Source organism: Phasianus colchicus, chromosome 2 (assembly GCF_987193195.1).
Source record: "Phasianus colchicus chromosome 2, bPhaCol1.hap1.1, whole genome shotgun sequence".
Taxonomy (NCBI): domain Eukaryota; kingdom Metazoa; phylum Chordata; class Aves; order Galliformes; family Phasianidae; genus Phasianus; species Phasianus colchicus.
In genome coordinates, this window is record NC_143437.1 from 24622527 (window position 1) to 24638837 (window position 16311).

At 39.6% G+C, this 16311-nt stretch overlaps 1 long non-coding RNA gene across 1 annotated transcript in view; it reads right to left on the reverse strand.

The window, feature by feature from the left end:
* Positions 1 to 16311, reverse strand: part of LOC116230037 (uncharacterized) — a 179754-nt gene that overhangs the window by 151270 nt on the left and 12173 nt on the right. The window contains exon 2 of the long non-coding RNA XR_016464054.1: positions 4326 to 4402. This is a non-coding gene — a long non-coding RNA (uncharacterized LOC116230037). The remainder of the gene's footprint in view (positions 1 to 4325; positions 4403 to 16311) is intronic.

Below are 16311 nucleotides of genomic sequence, written 5' to 3' on the forward strand. Positions count from 1 at the left end.
CCATCTGAATGAAGGCAAATCTGAATTCACAGCCATCCCTCTTCCCTCAAATCAAAGCACAATGACCTATGAGAGTAGTGTCTGTAGGAACTGCTTTACAGAACAAGAACAGTGCAGAAATGTCTAATCTCTCTAACCCTAGCCCTCAGCAGCAGCACATCAGTGGGAACAAGTCATTATCATTTATCAGGTAATAACATCAACTACTGATGTGCTAGCTGATGTTGAGACAATCTTCCTTGTTCCAGGTTCCTGATAGCCATTCAAATGCAAAGCTTTCTCCTGGACAGACTTCACAAGCCAACAACTCATAACAAAGTCTTTTCAGCCTGCCAGAACCATGACGTCAGATTTAGGGCCACGTCTCTAAATCTTACATTGAGCCAGGTGCTCACGGTGATCTAACATTCTTACAAAGACAGCCTGACCTTAGCAGCTGCACAGGTGCAGTTATCAATCAAGGTTTTCAAACACAAAGACAGCCCAGCTCTCTGCCCTGGACAGAACAGAGGCACTGGTGTTGGTTAGATGGGTGCTAATTGCTTCACCCTGTAGCACTCGGTGCTGGCCAGAGCAGAGCTGGATCTGTCACAAGACTGAGGGGAGCAGATGCACAGAAATAGGTGCCCAAAACCCTGGTTGCTAAAGGACAAACACAGTGACATTGCACATCTGGAAGAAGCTCTGGAGAAGGAAAGTAGATCAGGCACAAGTAGAATTTAAGTGGTGTGAGATGTCATCCATTACACATCTATCCTGATTTCTCTTTTAGAAGAAGCGACTGGTTTCCTGAAATGCTGTTTAAGAATTTATACAAGAATTTTATAGTGTTTTGTCTCTGCAGCTCAAGAAAAAGAAAATAAAATTCAAATGAAAACCAAGATCCAACAATTCTGTTTTGACCTTTTTTGTTTTAAAGAATGTTTCCCGTGGCCTAGGCCGATTCTGGTGGCTCCAAAGCTTATATTTAAAATAGGCAGCTAGGTAGATCTGCTAAACACCCTATCTTTTTGTTAAAGCAATAAAAAAGAAACCAGAAGAAGTGAGTTAGCACAAGATTTTTCTTGTATATGTGGGACATTCCCTTAAGGAAACCAAGATGCTTCCTGATCAGCATTTTAATGGAAAAACAATAGCGAGCTGACATGTTGTAAGAAATCAATATAAAAAGGACATAAAGTTTATGCACATAAATTGCACAAGCCATAACCATAGGACTTTAGATTTCATTAGTCCCAGCACTCATAGGAATACATACTCCAATATAATCCTGCTCCATGAAACTAGTAGAGACTTGGTAGAGCACTGACACAAAAGCCAGAACACGGTATCCAAAGCATTTGCAGGCAGTAAAAGCACGTCCATACAACTAATCAGAACAAAGGATAAGAGGACTTTCAGTTCTCTGGTGGTTTTGGACACACACATCTTGCGTTGGCAGAATGCTGAGACTGTAAACAAATTAAGAAGTCATTGAAAGGCCAGAGGACAAACAGCATTTTTCACTTGCCCCACATTACAAAAAGGGACATTTCAAGAAAAAATGTTAAGTTTTGACTGAGAGGTCTGCAAACATTTTAAGAACAAGAAATAGAACAGATATAAATCAGTCTTTTGATGTTGCCAGTTTTCTTTTGTTACTGAAAAGTGGTCAAGGTTTATTTATTTATTTATTTTACTTTTTTTAGGGGGAGGAGAAGCAATGGGGAGTAGAGGGAGCATGTTAAAAATTGATCTATAACACTGAAATGCAAGCACATCTGTGGGGCTGTTTCTGATGTTTTCTGTTTTGCTTTAGTTTTAAGTGTACATATACACACACACACACTTGGGCACATGTGTTTGAAGGCATCAAAATCAGCTCTTAGAGTATTATTCAAACATTTGCATGTTTTTTTTCCACACCAGTTTGAAGCATTCACAAACAACAGCAGAATTACTCTGGTCTCCCATTTTACTGATAAATTTCACCTGCCCTGGATTTCCTAAGTGGATTTCCCAGATTTGCAGGCAGAAACTCTTATAGAGCCAGGAACAGGAGTTAACTCTGCTGGTTTCCTGCTCAGTAACTTAATGAAGAGGCCATCCTGTCTCTTTTGCTCATGTACATTGTATAATTCCTTTGGGGACTAAGGGGAGAGATGTGCGTGCACACAGACTCACATGCATCATAATGAGCTACTCTATGAAATAATGCAGAACATTTCTCTATAGGAACCCTGCCAAAAAAGAAACAATTGGCAGAAGATGTATGTTAATATGTGTTCACCAAAATATTCACATCCAAACACTCCACATCTCTCAAGAGTTCTCAGAGAGTTTTGCAGCCATTGGATTAAGAGATGGTAAGAATAGCAACAAATCATAGTCTTTACAGAGCAAATCAATCTATCCAAAAATGCTCCTGTAATTTCTCACCTAACAGTCTGCATAATGGCCAAGTATTCTAAAATAGAAACCAATTCATAAACCAGAAAAGGACCTATGTTGTTGTCACAAAGGATTTATTGCAAATAGCGCACCCAGCTCTCGTTGTTGCTAGACTTTACCAAGATGTCTTGGATAACCTGCTCAGAAAAAATGTTTTTCAAACTTCACAGGTCAGGTCCTTAAAAAAAAAAATCGGGTAGGAAACTAGTCACCCAATGGAGATAATTAACTGCACTGATACATACTGTTTACAAGGGTGGGTAGTGATAGGACAAGGGGGAGTGGTTTTAAACTGAGACAGGGGAGATCTAGGTTAGATATTAGGAGGAATTTTTTCCACACAGAGGGTGGTGACACACTGGAACAGGTTGCCCAAGAAGGCTGTAGATGCCCCATCCCTGGAAACATTCAAGGCCAAGATGGATGTGGCTCTGGGCAGCCTGGTCTGGTGGTTGGTGACCTTGCACATAAGCAGGTGTGTGAAACTAGATAATCAATGTGGTCCTTTTCAACTCAGGCCATTCTATAATTCTATGCTAGAACCCTTAATAAATCACCCTGAATTTAAGAGGAGGCAAATAAAACATCCTAAACACGTGGATGCTCAGGGAATTTATAAGTGTTTACTAAAAGTGCTTTGAAAATGTATAGCACAGCTGCTATTCAAGTTCTAAGCATTCAGCAGGTCTAGGTTTGCTCAGAAATTCTTGAACTCTCAAAGAACCTGATCTGAGTTTTGACTGTAAGTAAACATGAAACCAGTTGAGATTTGCTACACCTCAGTTTTCACTGAGTATATAGCATAATTGATAATGATCCCTTCGGATTTATGTTCCATTTCCTTGAGGTTTTTTTTGTTTACTTTGTAATGGCTGGACAACAAGAAAACGTGACACTCCACCTCTGCAAGAAATCAGTAGTAAGGTGCTCTAGACATCTCACACATTTATATTTTTTGTCAGTATTTTATATAAACGCACAACTCCATTTAGAAAATACAAGCATATGAGCTCCCATATTTATCATTTTGGTAATCTCCCCTTGATCCTCCCAAAAGATGCTCAGTAAAGACTTATAAACACTCCGGCAGCATTTCACTACCAAATCCTAGGCATAGCTAAGTTAGCCTTTCCAACATAACTAAGAGCAAGTCCATGGAATCAAGAGCAAAGCAGGTGTAGCTACCATAGAACCAAAATAAGTGCTACTAACAATACAGACACAGCAAGTTCACATTACTGCAGAAGACTAGGTAGACAGTTTCTATAGCAGCCACCCTGCTGGAGTTCATTCCCTGGACAGAGGGCAGTGAGATAGTGGCAAAGACTGGCCAGAGAAGCTATGGATTCCCCATCCCTGGAGATATTCAAGGCCAGGCTTGATGGGTTCCTGGGCAGCCCGATTTAGTAGGTGACAACACTGCCCACAGCAAAGAGAGTTGGAACTAGATGATTTTTGACATCACTTCCAACTCAAGCCATTCTGCAATTCTATGGTTCATTTTGGTCAGTTATAAAGCAGTCTGGCTAGCTTAAGTGCATGCTGACAAGAGAATCTTTTACAGAGAGATGTTGTTACCCCAAGGTCCCTTCTGACAGCTTTACCTATTTCCACATTCCCACTTGAAAGCCAGAAAATGTATACTCAGCAAGATGGAGGATATGCTTACAGAGAACTTGAGGCATGAAATAAAAGTATCAGTACCTCTACTAGTATTAGAGCACATTAGGGTAACAGCGTGACATTGCATCACAAATTTCATCTGCATCTTTTCAAGACATGCCAGATTAATAACTACGACAAACTAGATAAGGAAAAAAGTCCCTCGCTTCTGCCAAACTATCTTTCCTCTTTGAGATCCTCAAAAAAGAAAAAAAAAAAGATAAAGAACATACTTCTACCGGAATTTAATGTGGATTCACTTTTGGCTGTTTCTTCTGTGACTTTGAAGATGCTATTTTCATACACAGAGCTGGAAAGAAAAAAAAAAGTCCTTTCAGAGACATGGCTCTCAGACACGCTAGTTCCCCAGTGAAGAACAAATAATGCCATATAAAGCTAGACACAATCAAGCAAGTGGCTGATCTTGTCTATAGCATAAGTCAGGAGTAACTATTCAGTAGAAATAGAATTACATAAGGTTTTGACTGATAAACTTCAGAATTACGTTCCTTTCTGTATCTAGGAATAAAGTCACTGTTGATAAGCTGTTATTTTTTATTTATTCACAGAAAGATCAACCACTCAGTATCAACCAGAAAATCTTTGTATTTCTCTTTGTTCTCTTTTTGTTTCAAAGGGGAAAAGAAAAGGAAAAATCTTCAAGAACAGAGAGCACATTCCTTCTCAGTATCATTATGCACTTCAGAAGACATTTTTATAGAAATCCTTCAGAAAAAAAGCGTGGTTCAAGAACAGATCTGAGGTGCACAATGCATGTAAGTATACTGTAAACATTGTTCAGACAGTTTTGATAGTTCAAATATAGTTTCATTTGGAGGCATCTTAGATTAGTACCAGTGTGATGGCAAAAAAAGCCTACAGAAATACGTACCTTGTTATCTGAAATATTGACAAAAATAATCAAGCTGCAATTATGCTGTAAGTACAGATACTTTCGCCTCCTCACTTCATCTTTCTTCTATTAAGGACTTTCATCCCTAAGGAGTCTTGGAGAGCCTTCCAGAGCTCAAAGAACTGAGTCAGGCTCTGGACACCTAAAGCCAATAGCATATTCTCACTGAGTCATTGCTTTAGACTTTGTCACAGAGCCGAGTATGAACAACTGCATACCCACAGCATTACAGATGTGCTTCTGACTATCCTATTATATCCAGGATGCATGTTTTGTTATCCATTTCCCTCCACTCCAACCTAAATTGAGCTCTGTTTAGAAGAGATGTTCAACTAAGTGCTTGCAGTATGTATGTAAACTGCAAAGCACAGAATGGAACTGTATCTCCAAATCGCATCCATCTTAGACCAAGTCAGAGCACAAGCTAGCACAAAGTTCAGCAAGGCTTATATGATATTAATTACTGTACGATTCTATCGCAAAGCTACATGTTTCTATCTGTACTCATCCTTGAGCACTACAGTTTAAAAACAACCATTCCAAATAAAAAAATATGCATTTCTCCTCAGAAATAGCATTCAATCAAATGGTAGAAATCTAGTCAATATCCAAAAACCATTCAAGGACACAAAGGCATCAGTGAGGTTCTTTTTTTTTTTTTTTTTTTTTTTTTTTTTTTTTAACTTTTGATCCCTTTAAGTGCTTTTGCATCTCTCCTTGTCAGGTTAACCTCAACAGGCCACATTTATATCCACTATTCAATAGAAAAGCATATCAGAGACTTGCTAACCAAATAAACTTTGAACTGCATCATACTTTGAGGAAAGGTCAAACACAAACAAGCCAGTATTTTCATTCCACAAACCCAGTAATTTAGCTAGTACTTTTCTACCAATTTTAAACATTCAAGAAATAATGTCAGGAAGGTACAATATGTGAACAGTAATTCAACATGATCAAATCACGAAAAAAATAGGGCTTCATCCTAATAATTAATGGATCACAAAGATACCTTTGAAACCTCTTTTGCATCTATCAACTAGCACAGGGTAGCATTCCCCATACCATACCTCCTTGGCTACACCTCCTACAAGAAGGTATATTCCCACAAAGACCCAACCCCACACCACACTTTCAGTCATACACCATTTCTTTCTCCAGTGCTTCATTCCTACCCTCGTTTTTGTGAAAAATAGTTCTTTCTTCCTTTATAAGGTCAGGTCTTGTCACAAGCCTCCACACAATAGCACCTTCCTGAAAACTTCACCCATGTAATGATTCCTCCTCCTTATACAACCTTCCCCTGAGTGTTTTTATTCTCTACAGCTGTGCTCCTTCCTGCACCCTATTGTCTGTTCTCTACCCTTTCTCTGCATGTGGGCATTTTTCTTAACCCCCAGCCAATCAAGACTATTTGTACACAGAATTTATAGTTTTTCCTTATGATATTTTATTGTGAGTTACTTCTCTCATCCTAACACGACAAGAGTTCCCAAAGACACTACAAACTGCTGTTGAAAAAGTTAACAGGAATGGCCTGATTCGTACCGCTCCCCAAACAAGGTTGATGTAACATGGTTGTTGCCATCTGCTACCAAGCAGAGGGAAAACTCAACCACTTCTAAATCTGCTAAACTTCAGTAGGAAATACTAAGAATTGTTAATGAATACAAGCTGTGAAATGCTGCAGTTTAGCTATTACTTTGCAGCATATTGGCTATTCCTGAAACAATTTCACAATTTCTGGAGGGGTAGGCAGAGATAAAGGAAAATACCCTTTTGAACCAGGGCTTTTTGCCTCTAGTCATTCAAGAAAATTGAAGGCTTAACTCAAGATTTAACCTTGAAGTTGTCCATTTCTCCACTAAGTTCAATTAGTCCCCTCTTTTAACAAAATCACTATCCTATTTTTGGAGTACCTACAACTAAGGAAAGTCGTATCTGTTACTTGCTTCAAATTCTTTTTTCTGAGATGAGAAATGATTGGTTTGGGTCATTAATCCTGCAGCCTCTGAAAAACAGAGTTCTTGACTTTGAGCCCCTTAATAACTGTACCAGCTGTAGTTGAGATGATTCACAGATTTTCCAACCATTAAGACAATCTCTTTGAGAAGCACAACACTGAAAGTCTTACGTGGTATTTCATGCAGCACAATGGATCACAAACCACAGTATAATTTTACTGGTTCTAAAACAAAAACTTATTAACTGAATGAAACTGGTGAAAAAATAAAGTTACAGGCAGAAGCACATGTAAAACTCTTTAAACAGGATTGCCCTTGACAATAGCTGAATTCCAGAATAGGGATTCCTTAAAAAGTATTCTTAAAAGTCATCTGACTCTGAGTTTTCATCTTTTCCTAACCTCAGATCCTAGCCTGCAAGCAGTCATGCTGAGGAAAGATGAACAGTTTAGGTTTATGCACTCTCTGTAGCATATAATCTTGGTAGGGAGGCTGTGTTGCAGCAAGCAGGGTGCTCTGTTATAGATCATGGATTGCTCCTCATCTATGCGAGTCCTGCCACAGGGAAAAAGTAGTCAAGAGAAAAAGAGAATGTAGAGCTCTCAGCAGAGGGAGGTATTGACACAGCATATAACTCCAGGGGAGGGGAGCGGGGACAGACTGTTTCAGTACTTGGCTACAGTTAGAAACTGTATATTCCTCCTCCAGCAGTATTAAAAATAAAAATAAATTAAAAAATGGAATAGCCTGCCCTCAAACAGCTTTGCTCATGTTGTTTTCCTGTTTGCAGATGTTGAGTTGCTTTCTGCTCTCAGTGAAAAAAAAAAAAAAAGCACACAGAAACGAGAGAGTGGGGGAAGGAAAGGAAATAGAGACATAAATTTAATGAGAGAAGCCTCTGGTCACCAAAAATAGCCACAGCAGATAGTGTAACTAAAACCTGTGCCTACACTGCCGGCGTAGCGCAGAGGGCAAAGTTACATAATATTTTCCACATTTATTTCAAGCAGGGCAGCCTGCCAGCTTGATAGATTTCTAGAAAGGGTGGGAGAGAGAGAGTGGTTTGATTCACAGACTGTTGTATTTACAGCTCACCCCACAGCCACTGCCTTCCCTCTTTGGGCGTTTACCTTCACACTTTGCAGACAGCAGTGTGAGCATAACCCTGATACAGAAAGTAAGTCGCTGCTCGGACCGCCTAAAGCAGTGCTGCTGCGTAAGTTAGCTTTGCTTTTCTCATTTTGCCAGTGCTAATACGCACTGATTTGCTGAAAGCGCTGCCTTTGTCAAAGTCCAGAAATTAGCAACAGAAGAGTGCTGAGATGATGGGGAATGAGGGGGCTTCACGTCCTGTCTCTTCCATACTGAGAGTCTGAGGAGCCAATCTCGGCAAGAGGAGCAGAAGTGGTGTTTTCTGAAAGAAGAGGTTTGTGCAAAACTGTTAACATGAAAGTTTCTCCATGATCTGCTCATGCTAGAAGTCAGCGTAAGTCTCCAAAATGGATCTGGATTTTCTCAAAAGGCTGGGCTACACCAATCAGGTGCCTGGGTGAAACCAGCTACTTCTTTTCTGTGAGGAAAGGTATAATTATGTGAAAAACATTCATCAAGGACAGTCATACAAATGACTAAATGACATTCTGTGCTACGTGTGGCAGGACAATCCATAAAGTTAAGCATTGGCCTGTGTATTTCCTGCATTTATTTTATATTTTCTTTACATGTGTCTGAACCTCCATTGGGATTTCCCAAATACCTCATTAAGATTTTACTGTTGCTGGCAAGCACTAACACTAAGCTCCCCATCAAAGCTAGAAAGGAATAATGAGTAAAAAAAATGGTAAACAAAAACATCTGCTTCCTATGTCCAACTTGCACGAAGACAAAATGGGACTGAAAGAAAGAAAAATAGAAGACTAATATCTAGCATCATATATACTGATATATAGTAAGATTAGTATGCCATAAAAACAGACTACAAAAAAAAGTTAAGACTCTTCTTCCCACTCCCATCTGCAATATATGCACAGCATCACTGTAGCCATGTTTGAATGGGAACACATGGAAAAATGAGTTTGGCCAATTCTCACCAAGCTGAACGTAGCCACACAGCATAAAAGCTGTTAATACACTCTTGTACAATATTAGTGCCAGAATCATTAAATCAAACTTTGACACTAAAGAAAGTTGTTCTGACCATGTTTTTAAACAAAGAAAACAAGAGGATGCCAGCTAAATGCCAACATGTCATAATTTTAACCTTCATACAAGAGATGTTCTGAAACCAGTGTAGAGATAAAACAAAAGCACAGTTCATGAAACAATACAATGATGTCAAGTGAGGTGTAATATTTCCTCCCGCTAGTAACATTCTGTGATCTGAGAATAATGCCTTTGACCCTAAAATCACCCTCCAAAGCAAATCCCTTCTTTCCTAAGTTGGTCTTACCAGTAGTTTATAACTGGAGCTTTACTTTTACAACACAATGATCTCCACTAAAAACATAGAACTGGGTAGACCATTTTTAAAGAAGACTTTTGCTTCTTATGACCATGTTTAAAAGAAATCCCTCAATTCTTTCTCTGTCATGGAAGTCATTTCACCATTTCCACATTTTTTTCCAGTCCGAACATGGACATTATGCACATTGACAAACTCTAAACATTTACCCAGAGAGAACTCAGTATCCGCTACTTTCCCCCTGCAAAGGTAACTAACTTTACCAAAAGAAAGTAAACACTATTGAACTTACAGAACCAATAGTAAGCTTAAAGAAAAATAAAAGCGCTAGTTTTGGAAAAGGGTAACTTATTTGCAAGAAGATAAAACAATAAAATATCTCTAACACAATAAGCAATGAGATTATGTAGCACCATCCAACTGTAACTGTTTTTCCAGTGTTACATTGCCATTGATTGAGTTTTCTGAATATTTGAAGACTGAATAATAAAAAGTGGCAGAAGGGAAAATAGAAGGGGAGGCAAAATTTTGCTTAGGGGGAAGAACACAAAATCAGACAAAAATGGTGAAATGGAAAAAAAAAGGATGTTTGAGAAGAGCTGACTCAGACCCTGAAGAACAGAGAGTGACTAGGACAATAGACTGAGACACAAAGATGCTGGGTCAGTTCCAGGATCAGCCACAGACTCTGCAGCAAGTTGTATAATTTTTCTGGAGCCTCAACAAGCTACTGGCAAATGGGGACAAAAACCTCACCACTCTCAAAAAAAAAAAAAAAAGAAGCTACTGGCAAGTGGGGACAAAAATCTCCCCACTCTCAAAAAAGGACAAGCTATGACTGTGAGGCACAAGGTGCGTTGTATCAACCACACTGTTAGGAACACCAGGCATGGAACCCATTTGGCTCCAAACACCTTGCCAAAAGGCAACATGCAGCAACTGCACGGTCCTGCTCCAAAATCAGTCTTGCAGTCCTGCACATCCTCAACACAGAATTACTGTCAGGTAGGAATATTCACTGCAATTTAAGTGCAAAGTTTGGAGTCACTGCACTGAAGCTTCCTAAACACCCAAACGAAGGTCTACCAAAGCTCTTGTTCCACAGTTCAGCTGCAGAATCCTGTCAAATTATGGTTCTTCTCAGACCTGAGTTATATGCCACGTAGAAGTAAAGCCACACAATGAAGTCTTCAGCTCAGACGAGTTCCAAAGCAGCTAGCATGTACTGATTTGCTGAAAGCACTGCCATTGCACTTCTCTCAAAGAGGGAAGAATTTATCATCCCTTTTCCTGAGACATTAATAAATATATTGCACATTATAAGTGCAAACTTTGCTTTTATCAGTAACTAATCAGAAATTAAAACATAATTCTCCTGTTGCTACTCCTGTCCTTTAGAGTTCACATTCCCCTTTCTTTAGAAAAGGAAATTCAAAAGCTGCAGGTAGGCAGCAGGACAGAGGAGAGCACTGCAGTTCCCAGGGTAGGGCATGCCCTTTCACCACATCCTGACTGTGCTGTTGGACCGGACCAGTCTGCACATCACTTTCCTCACCCCTCTTCACTCCTATCTGGCTGCCCTCCAAGGGAGGTGAGTGGTGAGAGCTGCGGTGCCATCAAAAAGGCCCTGTGATGGATGTGGGAAACTGGGACCAAACGAGCTGCAGCCAGTCAGTTTCACTACTGTCCCCTCACTGCCACTCACTCAGTGCTGGATCACTAGTACTTGCTTTTACTTCAGTTATTAAGGTGAGGATTTCTACTTTATAGAAATATTTTGCTAGCCCAGAAATCCATTTCAAACTTCAATTAAATGCTAATATCAAGGAAAACACTCACATGTTCACAAGCAGCCTCCTTTCAACTGAGAATCAACATGCATCTTCCTGATGCTGTGGAAAAGCTCTCAAACATATTCCTCGCTGTTGAGTCTGATTTCTTGTTATACGTTTAATGTTATAACAGGACAATATTGCCAGAGTAAGGGTTGTTACTTACACAGCACTATAAATATGTAGGACATTTGAAAAAAACTACCAAGCAGAGTAGCCCCAAAAGCTCTTAACTTATTGGTACAATGCCGCCATGTGTGCTGCTCAGGATTTCCAGCAAAACTATTGTGTAATGGAGTTCTCATCAACCTGTAGGAAATTAAGGATATGCATACTCACTTAAATACGCTATGTTATGTTGTGGTAGGAGGTAATTTAATCTAAGCCAGCCAATAGACTAGTTCAGAAAGTGATATGAAAGGCTGTAACTCAGGAGATAATAGGGGTATTTTTGAAAGATGTGGGCAATTTCGCTGCAGATATAACCAAGATTCCAGCAGCATTTTCACCACCATGTTTAGCAAAGAGTCACTAGCATGGCTCCACCATTATGTAGGAGGTTGAGGAGAAGATCTCCACTACATATTCAATCACAGCTCCTTAAGCCTCCAATGTTGGTCTGGAAGTACAATCAGCCCAAGTGCCAGGACCAAACTCCTAGGGATGCCTTGATCAACAGGCAGGAGTTTATTAACTCAAGAATGAGCAAAGTAGGCTTGTTTTGACTACTGCAAACTCCCCTTTCCGGAAGTAGGCCCTCCTAGGCTCTGCTGTACACATGACTACAGGGGTAGTGAAGGGAAGGATGTCCTGATACAAGTAAGGTTGGAAACGCATATGATCTCTTCCTTATTTTTACCAAGGAACTACAAAAAAGTAGTATTTTCCTGTTGATAAGGAACAAACTAGCTAACAACACAGAAAGGAGTGTTATTTTCATACTACAAGCTCAACATATTAAAGTATTTTAAATCTATTTTCCCACTTAAACCTGGATTTCATTAACAATTACAGATTTCACTGTTTGGATTTAATTTCTAAAATATTACAATCAGTAAATATGCAACGCTGTTTGTTTTCAAATTTAAAAAAATAATTACAAGCAAATAAAACTAAAATTTCTATCCCTATCAATAGCAAAAGCATCAAAACAGATTTTAACCTTTTTAACTAGATATATACAGAGAGTGGCAGACAGCCATCATCCAGTTGTCATAAAATATAAAGATAAACGTGTTGTATGGGAACTGCTGAGTCACAGTCTGAAGCACTGATTGAGCACCCAGGGAAAGGACCTGGTCAGCCCTGGGAGCACAGGTGAAGGCAATTCAGCTGTGTGACCAGAAGGGATGGAGCCTGGTTGCATCTCTCTAAAACTCCATTTAAGGGCTGACTGCTACTGTGGAAGGATCTCTGGTTGGAGATCCCTCCCTTGTGGAGTCCTTCCTGCGTGCCTAGATCTTTGGAGATAGGTGAGCACCTTCCCTTTTGTAATACCATCTCATCTGTGCCAATCTTTCCAATTGCAGCACCATCCCATCCACACTGATCTTTCTAATTATAGCACGTCTTTTAGTTAGTTAGGAAAGGATCCAGCTGCTGGACTCCACCTGAATTCCAGCTGCCCCTCCAGAAGAACAAGGTTTTATTCTGTACCTACCAGCTTCTCAGACATCTTAAGGTATCTATCATCTACATTTTTTTTCCCCCATCACTTTTACTGATGTACACTAGTAATTAGTAAGAAATTAAGGAACGATGTCCTAAGTTATTTCCCCTGAAAGAGTATTGTCCCATCAATTCTCTAATGTTTCATGAACAGAGTATTCTCTCTTCTGGGTATTTCATTACTCACTTCTTCCACAGGCATTAGGTATGAGAATCTGACAGATGCAGCAATATTAGTTATTTACATTGGAGTAATGATTTAAACTCTTACGCTGACTACAGTAACACCATATGGCAAATACAGTAAATATTCTTACTATTGTTCAAATATAAATAGAATGAGTTTTAGTTTCTAATTTTCAATGCTTTGTCTTCCATCCTGTTTCCACAAATTTGGAATCCACCAGAAGAACACAGAAAACATGACTTTTCTGAAATCAAAGAAGATATAAACTGAGAAGACACATAACATAGAAGCAAGTTAATCCTAAGTGTTAACACGATACTTGCAGAGTGAGCTTGTGGAAAACTGTGCCTCCCTGGTCTTAAATTCCTAAGCAATCTACCTCTGTGCTTAGAGTTAAGAAGTAAGGCCAGAAGTTTGGTTCCTAGAGCAATGCAAAAACTGGATGCAGCATGACATTGGTGCAAGCTGATCTTCACAACTGATCATAATATGCAATTACAGCAGTCCAGGACAAGACAACGAACTGACTTTTATGTGGTTTCACAACATAATCAGATTAGCAGAAATTGCTTTCTGCTGCCCAGTTCCACTTACATATGGGCCCTGGGCTTTTTCTTCTGAGCATAAAGGAGCAGTTGTTCTTCCAAAGGGCATGCAGGTACTAGCATATCTCACAGAGCAGGCTGGAGACCTTATGGAAAAGATGTTCAGTATAAGCAGCTCATCAGCACACACAGCATTTCAAGGAAGGGATATAGCAACAAATCACAGCAACTCCATTCTGTCCTTAATCTGTCATAATCACACAACTGTCAGCCTTAGCCTGACTTAAAACCTTAGAGGTTTTCTTTAGTTAAGGTTCTCTGTACATAAAAAACTAAAATACCTGAAAAACACAGAGGAGTCTAAACCAACTGACAATGGCACAGAAGTGTGTGCAAGTTAAGATACAAAGCTCATTCCAGCTTTGCACCTTCCTGCAAAGTTTTATACTCCCTTCTCCTCGCACAAGCCTGCAGATTTCATACATTAGAAGTATACAGATGAAAAAGCAATTTGATAATCAATTTTCACTTTTTCTTTGTGAGTCACAAAATTCTATTTAGGGAAAGGACTTGAAATATATACACACACACTTTCCTTTTATGTGCCAATTAGAACAGATTGTCTTTAATTACTTATAATTTGTTTGTACTGTGCAAACTGTAGATACAAATTCTGCTGGTACATGATGTCAAAAAAAAAATAGAAAAAGCTTCTACCCAAAAGAAATTATATCAAATTATATCCTAATTATTGTAACACCTACAACTGAGGTATTTTGGGCACAAACTTGATTTACTTTGGAGTTCAAAACTGGGTATTCTGCAGAAAAGTGGTTAGATTCCTTACGTATCACAGACAAAATAATTCTTTCAATGTGTCAGAAGATGAGAGTTACAGTTAGGTTTCCTCACTCAGTGGTTCCGCCACACAGTTGAGACTTAAAGGTACATACATTACCATAGAGCTAGGGAGTATAAATTAAATACAGACGTTAGATTCTCCTATTGCTCACACTTTGCAAAAGTATTCAGCATCACTGGGAAAAGAACTTTGTAACAAACCAACATAACCTCTAAAACTGAAAGGAAAATGAAACCCACAACATCCAGCGGATGTTATAACCATCTAGATGAGAAATTCCTGAAGAAATGGGTCATACTTGCTGCAGCCTATAAGCACCTACAGCCTAAGCAATGCAAACTCATATAGCTGAGGAGGTCTTCTGACTGCATGGTACATCAGCAGGCTCAGTGGGCAGCAATGATTATATGACAACAGCTAGTCCTAAAATAAATCTAACAAATTCTAACCAGTTTCTTATTCATATTCGTAGTTCTACAAAATTGAGATACAGCCACATAGGCCACATTTCTTCTTACTGATAAGCTCTTAGGCTCCTTGGGAACATAAAACCACAATTGCATTTCTGTGAGGAAGAAAACCCAACCAGCCAAGAAAGAGAGAGACAAGAACCACTCTTATATTTACATTTAGCAAAAACATGCAAAAGCCAGGTTCTGCTGGAGCAGGTAAGCAGAACAGTTTTGGTCAATTCTTTGTCTGTTTCTCGGAGATAGAAAGCTCTTATTTACATTGCAGTTTCACCAGCTGAAATTCCTGAACCACCTCTGTTTGGACTCAGTGGCAGATGACTCCTTTTCAGACTGCTCAGTCCACAGAAAGCTGTCACTGAAGGTTATTTTAACCTGGAATTTCCAGGTACACATGTAAAACAAGCTCTGTGCTACTCACTGCCTTTGAGAACCCTGTGAGGTAAGCTATGCACACCAGCACCATGTACCCTAAGGCCAAACTATAACATCACCCTTATTCAAACAATTCTGTCCAGTTTCTCAAACATGGACAACAAACAGAACAAAAAGCATTAGATATGGTTCCTTCACTTGCAGCAATGAAGTCGCGTTCCTAAACCAAAGCACATTCTGAAGATGATCCATACACTCTGTACACTACTGCTAAAAAGCAGTAAAACGATGTGGATAGGTGCATCTCTGGCCTCACTGAGATAACATTTCTCACACTTTCTCTTTTTCCACAAGGGGAACAGAAACATCAGTTCCTCTTGGCATTCCATGTAGTGCAAGACACATTACTCATTCCTTGTCTGATCAAGGAAGAGGAGATTTTCTAAATTGAGCGGAGAAAAACAGAGTGGCAATGTATGAAATGCCTATCTGTGGTAATTACTGCAGAGGGCAGGGAGTGAAATCCGGCAGAAAGAACAACTCCGGAATGCAAACGAAAAAGAAAAGATACGTGTACATATTTGCCAGGGAAGAATCAACGCTAACACATCTGAGAACTATTTGCGGTGCTGTGCCTTTCAGGAACAAGTCCCTCCTTGCTGAAGATCTGGACAAACGGAAGGTACCTTTGGTTTGAATGCACCAAATTCAGCAATGAAGCAACGAGAGACTTGCTGTGCAGCGTGCAGTAAGTGTGCCACAGAGAACAAGCCTCAGGTGCAGCTGGAACATGCTGTGCTCTTTGGCCTCACATCACCTGCTGCTATTGGCTGGCTCTAAGTATCAGATGGAAATATCACACCGCAGCTCACCAAAAACTGCACCCACTCTTTCACAGCAACAGACATTTATGGCTTACAGTTTGCGTCATTTATGCCCCTC